The 12,443-nt window shown below is 46.0% G+C and overlaps 1 long non-coding RNA gene across 2 annotated transcripts in view; it reads left to right on the plus strand.

Moving 5' to 3' along the window:
• LOC130360576 (uncharacterized) overlaps positions 1-12,443 on the plus strand; it is a 59,642-nt gene that overhangs the window by 21,650 nt on the left and 25,549 nt on the right. The window contains exon 3 of one of the 2 annotated variants that reach the window (XR_008890716.1): positions 10,485-10,759. The exons of the other annotated variant lie outside the window; for it this stretch is intronic. This is a non-coding gene — a long non-coding RNA (uncharacterized LOC130360576). Of the gene's footprint in view, positions 1-10,484; positions 10,760-12,443 lie in introns of those variants that run through there. 2 annotated transcript variants of the gene reach the window in all.

A 12,443-nucleotide genomic window follows, 5' to 3' on the forward strand; every position in this document is an offset into this window, starting at 1 on the left:
ATATCGCCCCGGTTGTCACTCCTGACACCCAATGCGATCGTTCATAATATAGCAAAGATGCGGAGCAGCTCTCTACAGTGCTCGCATCTCTGTTCTGTACTCCTGCCGGCCAGTGATGTGAATAGAACATCACTCATTCATATTTTCCATCCAGAGTGGGGATTGGTCGAATGGTTGCAGCCAATCACAGCTCTCAGCGGGAAATATGAATGAGTGATGTTCTATTCATATCACTGGCCGGCCGTAGAACAAAGCAGAAATGTGAGCACTGTATAGAGCTGTTCCACATCTCTGCTATATAATGGATGATTGCATCGGGTGTCAGGAGTGACACCCGAGGCGGTATTTCTATTAGTACAGGTACTACTACTCCCATCATGGAACAGTATGTTCCATGCTGGGAGTAGTAGTACTACCTAAAAAAAATTAAAGATCTGATCTGTCTAGAGATGAGCGAAGTTGACGAACCCGAATTCGTTACGAATTTCATGAAAAATTTGATTTGCAAGGAATACTGCCGCGATTCTATCGCGCGAATCGCTTCATTAAACTCAATTTTACAGTGTTCCTGGCTATTGGAGACCTAAGATGGCGGATCCACATGTGAGTACATGGGGCAGGGGATTATGGGAGGGTGGGAAACAGCGGCGGGAATGAAGATAGGCGGGCTGACCCTGAATCACAAGTGAGATGCAGCCTATCAGTGTTCACTGACCCCTGTGATGTCACAGCCCCTATATAATCGGCGGCCATCTTGCCTCTCTTCATTTCATCTATGCACTCAGATGGAGAGGACGGGACCATAGGCGTGCGCACGGGGTGTGCCGGATGTGCCCAGGCACACCCTAATCCGGTGGCGTTGCGACCCGGGTGCGGCCCGCACCGGTTGACACCAAGACGCTCCGCAGCACCCCCCATCTGTGCCCGACCGTCCTTCACCAGCCCAGACCCCCGCTCCCCCGCTGTGCGGTGCGCCTGTCCATCAGGCGCACCGCACAGCGCTGCCTCCTGCTCCTGTTTGCGCCCCACCCCGCTCCGCTCTGGCTCACCTTCAGTTGGTCCGGTCATGTGACGGCGCGTTACTGCCGTCACATGACCATCAGGACGTCATGCTGTATTCAAGGACGCCGGCCCCAGAGCGTGACGTGACGGTACGTGGTTCGCAGGATTACCGCGCTGAGTGAGTAAATGTTATTTCAACCTGCCTACTGGGTCTGGGGGGAGGGGGTTAATCTGGGGGGTACTGCATTCCTACAGGGGGGAGAGGGGGTTAAACTGAGGGGTACTACCTTCCTACTGGGGGGGGGCAGGGGGTCATCAGGGGGTACTACCTTCTAACAGGGTGGGGGGATAGGGTTAATCTGGGGGATACTGCATTCCTACAGGGGGGGAGAGGGGGTTAAACTGGGGGGTACTACCTTCCTACTGGGGGGAGGGGGTCATCAGGGGGGTACTACCTTCTAACAGTGTGGGGGGATAGGGTTAATCTGGGGGGTACTGCATTCCTACAGGGGGGGGAGGGGGTTAATCTGGGGCCCCGAGTAGGCAGGTAGTACCCCCAGATTAACCCCCTCCCCCCAGTAGGATGGTAGTACCCCCAGATTATCACCCCCCCAGTAAGAAGGTAGTACCCTCAAATTAACCCCCACTTCCTGCCAGTAGGAAGGTAGCACCCCCAGATGCTGGTGGCCTCCATTTCTATTTTGCTTTTGTAGGGAACTGTACTGCACCTAATGTGGCGAATTATACCGCATCTAATGTGGGGGAACATACTGCACCTAATGTGGGAACTATACTGCCCCTAATGTGGGAACTATACTGCACCTAATGTGGGGAACTATACTGCACCCAATGTGGGAAACTATACTGCACCTAATGTGGGAACTATACTGCACCTAATGTGGGGAACTATACTGCACCTAATGTGGGGAGCTATACTGCACCTAATGTGGGGGAACTATACTGCACCTAATGTGGGGAACTATACTGCACCTAATGTGGGGGAACTATACTGCACCTAATGTGGGGAACTATACTGCACCTAATGTGGAGGAACTATACTGCACCTAATGTGGGGGAACTATACTGCACATAATGTGGGGGAACTATACTGCACCTAATGTGGGGGAACTATACTGCCAGCCTAATGTGGGGGAACTGTACTGCACCTAATGTGGGGGAACTGTACTGCACCTAATGTGGGGGAACTGTACTGCACCTAATGTGGGGGAACTGTACTGCACCTAATGTGGGGGGAACTATACTGCACCTAATATGGGGAACTATACTGCCAACCTAATGTGGGGAAACTGTACTGCACCTAATGTGCGGGGACTTATACTGCCAACCTAATGTGCGGGGAACTATACTGCCAACCTAATGTGGGGAACTATACTGCCAACCTAATGTGGGGGAACTATACTGCACCTAATGTGGGGGAACTGTACTGCACCTAATGTGGGGGAACTATACTGCACCTAATGTGGGGAACTATACTGCACCTAATGTGGGGGAACTATACTGCACCTAATGTGGGGGAACTATACTGCACCTAATGTGGGGAACTATACTGCACCTAATGTAGGGGAACTGTTCTGCACATAATGTAGGGAAACTGTACTGCACATAATGTGGGGGAACTGTACTGCACTTAATGTAGGGGAACTGTACTGGTGCAGTACAGTTCCCCCACATTAGGTGCAGTACAGTTCCCCCACATTAGGTGCAGTACAGTTCCCCCACATTAGGTGCAGTACAGTTCCCCCTCATTAGGTGCAGTACAGTTCCCTTTCATTAGGTGCAGTACAGTTCCCCCACATTAGGTGCCGTACAGTTCCCCCACATTAGGTGGCACCTAATGTGGGGGAACTGAACTGCACCTAATGTGGGGGAACTGTACTGCCAACCTAATGTGGGGTAACTGTATTGCAAACCTAATGTGGGGGAACTGTACTGCCAACCTAATGTGCGGGGACTTATACTGCCAACCTAATGTGGTGGGACTTATACTGCACCTAATGTGGGGGGACTGTACTGCACCTAATGTGGGGGAACTATACTGCACCTAATGTGGGTGACTATACTGCACCTAATGTGGGGGAGCTATACTGCACCTAATGTGGCGGGTCTTATAGTGCACCTAATGTGGGGGAACTATACTGCACCTAATGTGGGGGAACTATACTAACTATACTATATATGCACGCGCGCAGCGTGAGTTTGTGCTTTAGGGTGCACACCCTAATGCAATAGGCTGCGCACGCCTATGGACGGGACTGCGTGTTTGTCAATAGCTCATACCACAGCGTTACACTGCAACTGCTAGTCACATCAGCATTAGGGAAAGACAGGAGTGCAGAGTGCTGTGCTGTTACTCTGAGAAGGATCATTGATTGCTAAACCTCCTATTCACGTTATTGAGCATTGCAGCAGAGAGGGGCAGATAGCTGAAGCCTGAACTTTCTGAACCATCTTATCTCCTCATTTTTCAGCCCAATTGAGTTTATTTTTATTTGCTCCACAAATCTTCTGCTGCTCAGAATTGTGTGACAGAGTGCAATTTAGGGTTTAATCCCTGGATTTTTTTTTGTGGTGCTGCACTGTTGGGTCCTGCTGCTGTTCAGAAATAAGTCATATTAGTGTGGACTTTAGTGAATTTTCACAATTTTTCACCTGTTACTCTGTCTCTGTGCTAAATTCAGTATTATACCACACATTATACACCTGCCGTTGTATGAAAGAAAAACAAAAGTTTTTCCTGCGTACAAATACGCTTAACAGTGGCCTTATCATTGCAAAGGGCCTACATACAAGCAAATAGTGTACCATATACTACCTTTTTTTCTGTGTCTGTGCTAAATTCAGTGTTATACCACACGTTATAAACCTGCCAGTGTATTAAAGAAAAAAAAAATTTTTTCCTGCGTACAAATACGCTGAACAGTGCGCTCATCATTGCAAAGGGCATACATAGAACCAAGTAGTGTACTATTTACTACCTGTTATTCTGTCTCTGTGCTAAATTCAGTGCTATTCCACACATTAGTATACACCTGCTGGTGTATTTAAAAAAAAAGAAGTGTTTTTTTCTGCGTAGAAATACGCATACCAGTGCGCTCATCATTGCAAAGGGCATACATACAACAAAGGAGTGTACTATTTAGTCACTGTTATTCTGTCTAGGGCCTATATACTTTGAAAGGACAGCCGTAAGTAATCGCCTGCTGCTGTTCTATACCCTCATAAACGAACAAAGAAAAGCCATCACAGATTTTTTGATGATACAAGCAGATAGGAGTACTCCCCTGTGTAACTTCAATGTGAACGAGTGGCAGCTCATACGTGACACCTGCCGTTTGCTGAGGTCCTTTGAGGAAGCCACATTTTTTGTTAGTCGCTCGCCATGAACGACGTAATTACACTCCTAAATTTACTCCAAAAAATGATTGAAAAAATGGCTGGTCACGGCAATGGAGACGTTGCGCCTACATCAGAAGGCTACATGAGTCCTGTGGGGGATGAACTGGAGGAGGATGATGAGGGGCAGAGCGGAGCACAGTTTAGGGTGGATGAGATGGCCGGTGTCTCTGGTCATTGGACAGGAAAGGAGGAGCAGGAGCAGCCAGAGGAGCTGGAGGGTTAATACGAGGGAGGCGAGACAGGGGACCCAGATACACTGTGGCAGTATGCAGTAGAGATGGAGGCAGGTAGTCCCAGTGAGTCACTGTCACAAATGGCACAATGCATGCTGAGTTGCTTGCGTAGTGACCCCCAAATTGTCAGAATTCGTCAGCGCGATGACTTCTGGATCTCCACTTTATTAGACCCTCACTACCGGCCCAGAATGGGGGCCTTTTTTACACCCACTGAGAGGGAGGACAAACTGACCTACTTCAGGGAGCTTCTACGTAGTCGGTTGGCCGATGCCTATCGGCCACATGGTCCATCCACTCCCAGGTCTGACTCGGGGGGCCCTCTGCGCTCACCTTCCACTGCCACAGGTGCTGGGGAGGGGTGGCAGGAGCAGTATCGGCTCAATCAGCTGCAGCCTGAGTCTACAGTTGCTGATGAGTAGCTTCCTTCAGTCGCATAGTGAAGCTACTCATCAGCAGCAGGTGGACATGGAGCAGGACTTAAACCAGCAGGTGGTGGCTTACCCCGACATGACCCTGCCAGCAACCGTTGAAGATCCGCTGGACTTCTGGGCTGCCAAACTCGATTTATGGCCGCAACTAGCGGAGTTTGCCCTGGAAAAGCTGTCCTGCCCGGCCAGTAGTGTGCCATCAGAGCGAGTGTTTAGTGCGGCCGAGGGCCATAGTCACCCCAAGCCGAGCGCGTCTGTCCACTAAAAATGTGGAGAGACTGACGTTTGTCAAGATGAATCAGGGATGGATCAGCCAGGATTTCCAGCCACCAATGACAGATGGGTCTGAGTAGATTGACCATGCTCCTACAACAAAATTTTCTCTATTGTGGTTGGTTATGAAACCCTCTGGGGCAGACCTGGGCATTGTACGGCCCGATTGCCACAAACGGCCCTTTGATTGGCTCTGACCGGCCCGCGCTGATTGGGGGACAACTATGCTGCCTAATCTGGGGGACAACTATGCTCCTAATCTGGGGGACATCTATGCTGCCTAATCTGTGGGACAAGTATGCTCCTAATCTGGGGGACATCTATGCTGCCTACTCTGGGGGACATCTATGCTGCCTAATCTGGGGGACAAGTATGCTCCTAATCTGGGGGACATCTATGCTGCCTAATCTGGGGGACATCTCTGCTGCCTAATCTGGGTGACATCTATGCTGCCTAATCTGGTGGACATCTATGCTGCCTAATCTTGGGGACAAGTATATTCCTAATCTGGGGGACATCTATGCTGCCTAATCTGGGTGACAACTATGCTCCTTATCTGGGGGACAACTATGCTCCTAATCTGGTGGACATCTATGCTGCCTAATCTGGTGGACATCTATGCTGCCTAATCTGGGGGACATTTATGCTGCCTACTCTGGGGGACAAGTATGTTCCTAATCTGGGGGACATCTATGCTGCCTAATCTGAGGGACATCTATGCTGCCTAATCTGGGTGACATCTCTGCTGCCTAATCTGGGGGACATCTATGCTGCCTAATCTGGGTGACATCTATGCTGCCTAATCTGGGGAACAAGTATGCTCCTAATCCAGGGGACATCTATGCTGCCTACTATGGGGGACATCTATGCTGCCTAATCTGGGGGACAACTATGCTCCTTATCTGGGGGACAACTATGCCCCTAATCTGGGGGACATGTATGCTGCCTAATCTGGGTGACATCTATGCTGCCTAATCTGGGGGACAACTATGCTTCTAATATGGGGAAAACTGTTGCTTCTGACTTTGGGCCTATACTTTTTTGAAGTTCAGCAGTAGATAAATACATGCTTAATGCAAATGTCAACATTGATCTTTAAATGTAAGGGGTTATGAAACCCTCTTGGGTACTGCGAAGGACTGCTCCAGACTCATTCTGTGTCTTTCACAAACTACTTGCCTCCCTGGTGCCTCAGGCCTTGGGCCTATAATGTTTTGAAGTTTAGCAGTAGCTAAATACATGCTTAATGCAAATGTAAACATTGATCTTTAAATGTAAGGGGTTATGAAAACCTCTTGGGTACTGCAAATGCATGATCCAGACTCATTCTGTGTCTTTCAGGAACCATTTGCCTCCCTTGGTACCTCTGGCCTTGGGCCTTACATTTTTGTATGTTTAGCAGTAGCTAAATACATGCTTAATGCAAATTTCAACAATGATCGTTAACTTCTCGGCGCTCTACCAGGGCCTTCTCCTACCCCGCCTGGGCCGATCCGAGGACCTCACTAATCAACTCATTATCTAATCCAATCGCTTATAGCGACGGGCGGTGTGTACAAAGGGCATGGACTTAATCAAAGCCATCTTATGACCCTCACTTATTGGTAATTCCTCATTTTAAGGTTAAATAATTGCATCCCAGGTCCCTATCATGAACTTGTTTCAGCGTGCTTGCAATTGATCGGGCAAGGTAAGGGGTTATTAAAGTCTCTTGGGTACTGCTGAGGAATATTCCTGACTGCTCCTGGTGCAATGTATGGGGTAATTAAACACTCTTGAGTAGTGTTATTGTTAAATTTACTGATCATTTTATCAGTCATAAAATAGAATTTTGCAGAATGCTAACCGTTACACAACGGAACGCTTGTTGTGTGTGATTTTTTAATGAAAAAATAAATAAATAAATAAATATATATATATATATATATATATATATATATATACAGCAACAGAAGAATGCAGCAGCACACTGCCAGCACAAGGATATAAGTGAAACATGAAAATGCAGTTAAAACATGGAGAGCTATACAACTATGGTGTAATAGATGCAAATGTGAAACTATGAAATAGTGAGGCACTTAGCTCGCAAATTTGTCTCCGCCGGCAAGAGGGATTAACTCTGCTTAATCATTTTTGGCGATTAGAATCCTTTTGTGTGCATGTAATAATTTTTTTAACCAAATTTCAAACATTGTGTGGTTTATTATTTTTGAGAAGAATGTCTTTTGGTGGTCCACCGTCCTGCATTTTAGAGTCTTCTGAACTGCTGTATATGCGCTTGTTTTTAAAAAAACAGGTATTTTGTCAGACAATTTCAATAAAATGTTGCATTTTTTGGGGGCGGATTGTGAAGCCCGGGTGTGTACTCGTGCATCAGCCAACTCCAGGCTGGGTCTTTCAGGTAATCTATGGGTTCCTGGTGCCGCAGAGGTGCGGCCTGGGTCTGGGAATTAAAATTTTTTGGATTGCGGGTGCTACCAAAAAAGATGGACACACCCTAATCCGTTCAGTGGAGCGCGCCTGCGGCCCCGGACATCTAAGGGCATAACACACCTGTTATTGCTCGATCTCAGGAGAAGGGGGGTTCATCATCGGGAGAAGAGAGTTGCAGGTTGCCCTTGAGTCAGCAAGGCGGTAGCACGGTTGGCCGTCAGCGTGGTGTGGCAGTAATGGAAATTCTGGAGCCAAACGTGCCGGGGGAGACCACCTGCTTCACGGCAGCTTACCTTTCTAGGAGTTAGCGGGTTACCAGCACCAGTCGATGAAAGATAGAGACACGCTAATCCGTTCAGTGGGGCACGCCTGCGGCCCCGGAAATCTAAGGGCATAACACACCTGGTATTGCTCGATCTCGCAATTGATCGTGCAAAGGTAGGGGGTTATTAAAGCCTCTTGGGCACTGCTGAGGCCTAGTCCTGACTGCTCCTGGTGTAATGTATGGGGTAATTAAACACTCTTGGGTAGTGTTTTTTTTTTATTTACTAATAATTTTATCGGTAATAAAATAGAATTTTCCACAATGCTAATCGTAACATAACGGATTTGCGTGTGATTTTTTAATGAAAATAAAAAAAAATTAAAAAAAAATACAGACAGGGATTAACTCTGCTTCATCATTTTGGGTGAAAAAAGTCCTTTGGTGATCTGATCTTTTGGAGACAGATGCGCTTACACACATATTGAATTAGTTTTTGTAAAAAAATTTCAAACATTGTGTGGTTTATTATTTTTCAGAAGAATGTCTTTTGGTGGTCCACCTTCTTGCATTATAGAGTCTTGTGAACTGTCGGATATGCGCTTGTTCTTACACAAAGGTATTTCTTTAAAATATTTCTAAAATGTTGTTGTTTTTTTGGAGGGGATTGTGAAGCCCGGGTGTGTACTGGTGCATCAGCCAACTCCAGGCTGTGTCCTTCAGGCAACATATGGGTTCCTGATGCCGCAGAGGTGGGACCTGGGTCTGGAAATTTCTAATTTTTCGATAGCGGGTGCTACCTATGAGAAATCTTTGTCAAAAATGTCATATATTGTGTTTTTTTTTTTTTTGGGGGGGGGGGATTGTGAAGCCCTGGTGTGTAGTGTACTAGTGCACCAGCCAACTCCACGCTGTGCCATTCAGCCACTAAATGGTCTCCTCTTGCTGCCAACATGTCCATGCTGAGTCATGCAGCCACTATATGGTGTCCTCATGCTGCCAACACCTCCACGCTGTGCCATTCAGCCACTATATGGTGTCCTCATGCTGCCAACACGTCCACGCTGTGCCATTCAGCCACTATATGGTGTCCTCATGCTGCCAACACCTCCACGCTGTGCCATTCAGCCCCTATATGGTCTCCTCATGCTTCAGCCTAATCCAAGCTGTGTCATTCAGCCACTATAGGGTGTCCTCATGATGCCAACACCTCCACGCTGTGCCATTCAGTCACTATATGTTCTCATCATGCTGCCAACACCTCCACGCTGTGCCATTCAGCCACTATATGGTGTCCTCATGCTGCCAACACCTCCACACTGTGCCATTTATCCACTATATGGTGTCCTCATGGTGCCAACACCTCCACTCTGTGCCATTCAACCACTATATGGTGTCCTCATGCTGCCAACACCTCCATGCTATGTCATTCAGTCACTATATGGTCTCCTGACACTGATGCCACCACCGGGCTCTGTCATTGTGCTGCTGTGCGGCAGTGATTCTAAGAGCGATGCCAGTAATCTGCATGCTATTCTGAATAACAGTATTATTTCACTACCCCAGCAAACTCCATATGCGTTTTAGGACACAGCAAAGTGTTCTATACCCCTATAGAGGCTGTATGTAGGCTAGAAATAGCCTTTTTGAATATCGATGCGCCGCAAACAAATTCAGATCGAAACAAACTTTTGGGGAAAATTCGGCGAATCGGGCGAATCAAATTTTTGAAATGTTTGCTCATCTCTATTGGTGATGCAAAAAGCAAGCCCTCATTTGGGTCTGTAGGTGGAAAATTAAAAGCATTATAATTTTTAGAAGGGAAGGAGAAAAAAACGAAAGAGCAAAAATGAAAAATCACCTGGTCCTTAAAGGGGTATTCTGACCAAAAACATCTTATCCCCTATCCAAAGGACCCCCTACGATCTCTGTGCAGCACCCGCATTCTATGCAGGGCTGCTGCTCCAGTCTCGGAAACTGAAGATGTGATGTCACGTCACGCCTTGTCCCCTCGTGATGTCATGCCATGCTCTTCCATTCATGTCTATAAACATGAATGGAGGGGTCATGGCGTAATGTCACAAGGGGGCGTGGCATGACGACACGTATCCAGTCCCAGATACACAGAGGTTTCCGAGACTGTAGCTGCAGTCCTGGTGGGCCCCCCATAATTAGACATCTTATCCCCTATCTTTTGGATAGGTGATAAGATTTCTGACCGGAATACCCCTTTAAGGCCAAAATGAGCTTTGTCCTTAAGGGTTTAATATTTGAATAACTTTGTCATATTACATTGTTAAATTTATATATCAAATGGTTTATCAATTCAATACAGAAAATATATATATAACAGCCAATTTTTCACATTTATTTTGATCTTTTATTTCTACTTCATCTCTGGTTGTATAATCTTCACTTACTCTTATTTTTCAGCTTCACAGCATTCATTGTGAAAACATGAAATATGACCGTGGTTGCACCAGCAATGTTACAGTGTTTGACCTTGCCTATTCATCATACTGTATGGTACACCTTAACCACTCAGAGATATGAAAGCTTAAAGAATTTTTAAGGAATCAGTGTGATAGACTTGGCAGGTGCAACACATAAGAGGCAAGATTTATGGACAGTAATAAACAGTAATACATTAGCAATATACCTTATAATAATTATTAATCAATTTAAGGAATACTGTAAAAGTTAAATTATGTAAATTATCTGGGATGAAAAGGTAAAGACTAATGTTTAAGTTAAAAGGAATCCACCAATAAAAGGATTTACTGAGATGTGTAACAAAAATATTTAAAACATCTTGATTGATTCAGTATCAAATGTGATCGCCTTGTGCAGAAATACACACACATCTTGGCATGCTATGAATGAGGTTATTAATAGTTGTCTGAGGAATGCCAAATTGAATGCACTTGGGCACGCAAATCTTCCAGATCGGCCACTAGAAGCTTCCTTTTAAGTAGCTGACCATTGAAATCGCAGATGTGCTCGATCGTAGATGCTCCAGGCCATGGTAGCATGTTTATGCAATGTAGAATGCTCACAGAGGCACAAGCAACATGTAGCCTGTTGTTATTGTATTAAATAAAAGGCTCCTGGAATGGCCGTACCATTGATTCTCCAATCAACTCACCCCAACATTTTTGTGTACCTAGATTTAAGACTAGAGGGATCCGGCTACCGTACACCATAATCTTGGGAGTAGGAATGATGGGACATTCTCTAGTGAAAACCTTTTCATATTGTTGCCCTCATGTTCTCCAGACATCATTGCATTGGAGACAAAAGCGGGAATCACTAAACAGGATAGACCACCATTCAAGCCTTCATTGCGGTCTTGCTCTCCCCCATAACCTTATGGCTTGTTCTTCTTGTTGTTGCAACTTTAATGTTAAAAAGAGAATGTCACACTGATCATAAACGGGGAGATTTATCAAAACCTGTGCAAATGAAAACTTGCCCAGTTGCTCACAGCAACCAATCAGATTGCTTCTTTCATTTTGCAGAGGCCTTCATAAAAATAAAAGAAGTGAGTTGATTGGTTGCTATGGGCAACCGGGCATCTTTTCCTCTGGATAGGATTTGATAAGTCTCCCCCAAAGTGTTTTGGTGACTGAATGAATGAAGAAAGTATTAGGAACACCGAGATGACGTCAGGGTAGCCCAGCCATAAGCAAGATCACATGACCCTAGGTTATTCAATCTTTGCTTGCATTATGTGACATTCAGCTACCAGGCCAATCTGCAGACAGCATAGGGGTGAGTTTAACCCCTTAAGGACATAGCGTTTTTCCGTTTTAGCACTTTCATTTTTTCCTCCTTACCTTTTAAAAATCATAACCCTTTCAATTTTGCACCTAAAAACCCATATCATGGCTTATTTTTTGCACCACCAATTCTACTTTGTCTGAAATATCGAGTAGAAGTGAAAAGCACTAGGCACTGCAAGCTGTTAATGTAGTCATGGACGTCTAGGGTAAGTCTTGCTAGCTTCTGTGTGGGGTGCGACGTCTTAAGCAAACAATCATAAATATGAACTATGTCAGATAGATTCGAGAAATGCACTCACCACACCTAGAGGTTTGCTGTATAACGCTGGTCTCTTTATTGAAGTCCCGGCTTGATACGGTATACAACTTCAGCTGCTAGACAAGGATACAGCGGGGAGGACGGGAATGAGTGCAGGGGAGGAATAGCAGACTGTCTGCTATTCCTCCCCTGTACTCACTCCCGTCCTCCCCGCTGTATCCTTGCCTAGCAGCTGAAGTTGTATACCGTATCAAGCCGGGACTTCAATAAAGAGACCAGCGTTATACAGCAAACCTCTAGGTGTGGTGAGTGCATTTCTCGACTCTATCTGACATAGTTCAATTCTACTTT

This window comes from Hyla sarda, chromosome 3 (assembly GCF_029499605.1).
Source record: "Hyla sarda isolate aHylSar1 chromosome 3, aHylSar1.hap1, whole genome shotgun sequence".
In the NCBI taxonomy this organism is placed as follows: domain Eukaryota; kingdom Metazoa; phylum Chordata; class Amphibia; order Anura; family Hylidae; genus Hyla; species Hyla sarda.